This window comes from Carassius carassius, chromosome 9, assembly GCF_963082965.1.
Source record: "Carassius carassius chromosome 9, fCarCar2.1, whole genome shotgun sequence".
NCBI classification, from domain to species: domain Eukaryota; kingdom Metazoa; phylum Chordata; class Actinopteri; order Cypriniformes; family Cyprinidae; genus Carassius; species Carassius carassius.
This window is the reverse complement of record NC_081763.1, coordinates 34,007,239-34,012,347: the sequence shown is the minus strand read 5'-3', so window position 1 is coordinate 34,012,347 and position 5,109 is coordinate 34,007,239.

Sequence of the window (5,109 nt, the reverse complement as noted above, 5' to 3'; positions counted from 1 at the left end):
GTTTCAAAATCAAATGAGAAATGTGGCTGAGGGGAAAAACAAGCGCTTATCAGTAGCAAACATATGGACGTTTATTGACCGTTGACAAGATGTCCCTCCGAAACGTGCCGTGATGGTTGAAAAATAGTTCCAAAGTGAAAGTTGAACGGATGTCTTTGACGTCATCTGGCCGTGAATTGCACGTCTTTTCTGCACGTCTACATTTGTTGTCTTCTGGATGTTTAAATGCGCTGATTCATAGTTTTAGTGGTTGTGTGTGTGTGTGTGTGTGTGTGTGTGTGTGTGTGTGTATGTATACAAGCCTGCATATAAAATAATCCCACACCCATTGTGTAAAATTGTGAAAGGCAATCAATTGTGTTCTGAGGTTTAACACATCTTGAGAAGTTCAAAATCGGTCCAGTCAGACCAGTACGTCAATAAAATGTCTTAATCACGTGTACATCACAAACAAGAACACATTTGTGGACAAATGCAAAAAAAAAAGCATGATCGGATTTAGTACATTTTATTATTTTTGAACAGTTTAGCATCTGTTAACCAAACTAAAATACCAATTACAAAATACTGAATTATTTTATAAAGGGATAGTTCACCCAAAAATGAAAATTATGTCATTTCTCACCCTCATGTTTCAAAACTGTATACCTTTCTATGTTCTGACGATATTGTTTTCACATTTGCTTTACTCGTGCTTTATCTAGTTAAAAAAAATAGTTTTTCGTTGTAATCTTTTATTCATTTTCGATTTCTGAAATAAGTTTACAGGCCTATCATTTTCATGAGAAAAATTATTAAATGACTGTTATCACAGAATAAAAAGTGCTGAAATACTCAATCTTGAACTATTATTAATGACAAAAATGTATATTTTCGCAGTATTTTTTTATTATTAATGTTTTATTAAATAATAATAAAATAGTTTAATTGCATTTATTTTTAAATACTTTAATCATATTTAAAGATATATTTAGATATATAGAATATTATTAATATTTGAACATGTGGCATAATCACCTTGGAGGAGCCATTGATGTCATCTGACAAGAAAATCATAAAACATAGAAGACCCTCATCATAAAATATGTTTGAAATCATTGCTATTTATAAAATCAAAGTGTTGTAAGCAATTTTAAACCGTACAGAACTGACATGCATTCAAATATTATATTTCTGAGAATGCGCTCATGTGTGTTCTACTAGAATGTTAAAAGACAGTTTCTTTTTATCATGTCTGTATTAATCTTGTCATTGACTTACACAATTGTCTAATAAACACAAAGATATTTGGAACAATGTTTGTAAACAAGCAGATCTTACAACCCATTAACTACGATCGTTGGAAAAATAATTATGATAGTTAATGGGTTGTGAGATCTGCTTGGTTACAAACATTCTTACAAATATCTTTGTGTTTATCAGAAAATAGAAAGGTATACAGGTTTGAAACATGGGGGTGAGAAAATGACAATTTTCATCTAACAACATGTAACAAGATGAATGAACCCATTCTTACTCCAAAGGCATCCAAAACCGAAGCATGGTCATGGGTTGATGAATCATAAATGAAACATTACAAAAAGGTAATCAACATGCATTAAATTTTATTTTATTTTATAAAAGAAGTTCTGCTTTAAATGGGTATTAGGTCAGTTGGGGGAAAACAGCATTTGTCCCCTCCCTCTTCAATATCACTGTGGTGCCTTTGAGAAGGACCCTTAACTATGAGTGTTACCGAGAGAAAGTCCCTTAACTAGGTGTGTAACCGTGAGAAAGTGAACAGGACCTTTCTGATAAAGACAGGTGATGTCCAGAGCTGGGTAGATTACTTATGAATTGTAATCAGTTACTGATTACATATTACATGAAAAAAATTGTAATCAGTAATATAATCTCTTAGATTGCACATTTTTTGTAACATAATCTGATTACTTTTGGATTACATTTAGATTACATTTGTTCTAACCCTTATTTGATATCACATATAGTCAGTTAGCCTAAGCTTGTACTTTTTTTTTGAAAATGTATATATATATATATATATATGTATATATATATATATGTATGTGTGCGTGTGTGTATATAATCAGAGGTGGGTAGTAACGAGTTACATTTACTTGAGTAATTTTTTGGGGTAATTAATACTTTTCGGAGTATATTTAAAGATGGGTACTTTATACTCTTACTTGAGTATATTTTTTGGGAAAAATCTGTACTTTTATTTCGTTACTGTGGGCGACGCTCCTCTCGTTACTTTATCTCAATGCAATAAATGTTATAATGCTTCAGTTTATTCCAAACGCGCCGTCTACTTTTCTCTGGACAATGAGTGATGCCCAGTCGTGAATGATTCATTCTTTCGAGTCAATTCTGTTCAAAGACTTGATCAAACCAATTGGCAAACAAGTGAATTTGTTCATGAATCAGTTTTTGTATGATTCGTTCAGTTCCCTGCCGCATGCGCTGAGCATCTTAAGCGGTTCACTTCACTCAGAGTTGTAACGTTTAACATCAGCAGCGTTGAAAACGTGGCTGGAACTGCACTGAATTGAAAGCAAATCTGCAAAGGTTATTATTTGCTTGCGATGGAGATCCTTATTAGATGAACACCGCGTGTGCTGTCTACTGTTTAACAGGTAATAACTTGGGCTACATTCATTTACAGTACACGATACCACTGTGACATTAGTTTGTTGTACGTGTGTGGCTTATAACAGAGGGGAGTCAAGTTGAATGCAGCTTCCAAAAGACAAAAAATAGTCAATTAAGATTTTATTAATTTTAATACAATCACACTGGTGCGAGTACGTTCAGCGAGTCATATCATCAACTGCTGAATTCAGATCTGTGATCGCTTGCTGGCGCTTAGCCAGAGATAGACGCGTTTTTACAGCGCTGCTCATTATAACCAATCACACACGATTCTGTTGAGCTTTTGAATGCAATGGCTAATCAGAGGCGTTCAGATGAGTCATCGCTAAAATGCCGGTGCTTCCTTCACACACTCACTGACTGAATACCTCTTTCTGGCGAATTCTCTCATCAGAAACAACAAAGTGCAGATGTGTGAACGAATCTATAATTAAGATATTTATATCACAGTGTTAACAGCTTCAGTGATTTTAATGGGAGTTTCTGAGAGTGATTGAAATCTAGACTGTCAGTGAAAATGATCTTTAATAATGTAAATGTTATTTGCTCTCTTTCTGAACAATGAAAGATTAGTAGCAATATTTATATCACATTAACTTTCAATGTTAAATTCACATTTAATATATAGTCAGTCGTATTAAAAATATGTTATGACATGACACCTATATCTGTTACTTAAGTAAACAGACTGGGTTTTATAATAAATACATAAATTGGAGTAAAGGCTGATGAAATATATATATTTATACACACACACACACACATTACATTTTATCTATACATCTAAATAAAAATAGGCTCAGTATATATGACCCAAAGTAACTAGTAACTAACTACTTGAGTAGATTTTTTATCCGATACTCTTTTACTCTTACTCAAGTAACTATTCAAGACTAGTACTTTTACTTTTACTTGAGTAAATATTTCTAGAAGTACTTTTACTTTTACTTGAGTACAGTTTTTGGGTACTCTAGCCACAATAGCTTCTTTTTCAAGTGCAATATTTGGAAAGTTAATACTTACCAAATACTAACACGAATTTACCTTGCGGTTAGAGTTTCGTGCACCAGAGAGACACAGGAGAGAGTAGAGATCCAATCGCTGGTATTTATTCTCAATACAGGGTAATCCAATTCGTGGTCAAACAAGCAGAGGTCAAGGCCAAACAGACAGTTCAAAAATAAACAAAACAAATAAACAAGGGAGGGAACAGGAAAGGAACTCGGAAGACGGGAGGTAGGGTGAATCTCGGGAGACGAGAAGGCTAGATACACGAAGGGTAAGGACTCCATACAAACAACAGGGAAAGACTGGTATTTATAAGGAGGCTAATGACAATCAAGGAACTGCACCTGGTGCAATTAACAGGAGTACAATTAATGTGAAGACAGGACCAGACAAGAGTAATTCTAGTGCCTACGGTGAAGTGCCTAAGGGGAATTGAGCCCACTAGTGGACACCCAGGGAAACACAGACTAGACAGCGTGACAGTTTGCTAGTAACACTGGAAAAAACTAAATCACATCTTGTGATTTTAAAGCATATTTACTTATAATTAAGAAAATTTAGAAAACAAATATTGAAAAACATGAAATTCACACCAATATAACTACTAGGTAAAATATTTAATTAAAAAAATAAAAAACATCAAACAATATAGCTACATTGCGATCATGAATTTTGAAAAAGACTAAACTCACAAAGACGCATACATTTCTATCCATCTCAAACCATTGTAAGTGCAAAGTAAATTAAACTAAATTAGAATAATAAGACATTATGGTTGTTGTTATTATTAAAATGAAATCAGTAACAACAAACTCCATCTGTCCAAATGAATAAATTATGTTATTAGATTGATGTTTTACTTTTTTGACATACAAAATATGAAATGTTGGAAAAATACACTGATACTTTTAAATATGATATTAAACCACCAGTAGGTGGTGACAAGTCACTGTCTTAATGAGTGAATCGTTGATTCAACCGATTCAGTCAAACGGCTGATTCATTCAATAAATGAAGCAAGTAATAACGCTTTTATGAATGGCTCACTGAATCATTGACTAATTTAAAAATGAATCATTTAGTGACGAAAGACCTTTACTCGCAGATGTATGACTGTTCTGCTTTGGCTTTGCTTAGAACTATTTTTTGTTTGAAATGGAACAAAAATGACCCATGTGTCTAAAATGTAAGTCAGTTAATATTACTTGTTTATTTAACTGAAGATGTATAAAATCAATATCACATTTGCAATCGAGCTGAAAGTCGGAAAAACATCACTCCTGGTCGTGTGATGTTGCACATATTATACAGAATATTTATATTTTTTCAACCGCAGTGTTTCTTTGTGTGTGCTGTTCTTATAGTTTTGATTTCTCCACAATTATGACAGACTGCACGAGCCTCAACTGACGAGACCTTGATACTGTCAATACATTATCTGTTATTAGT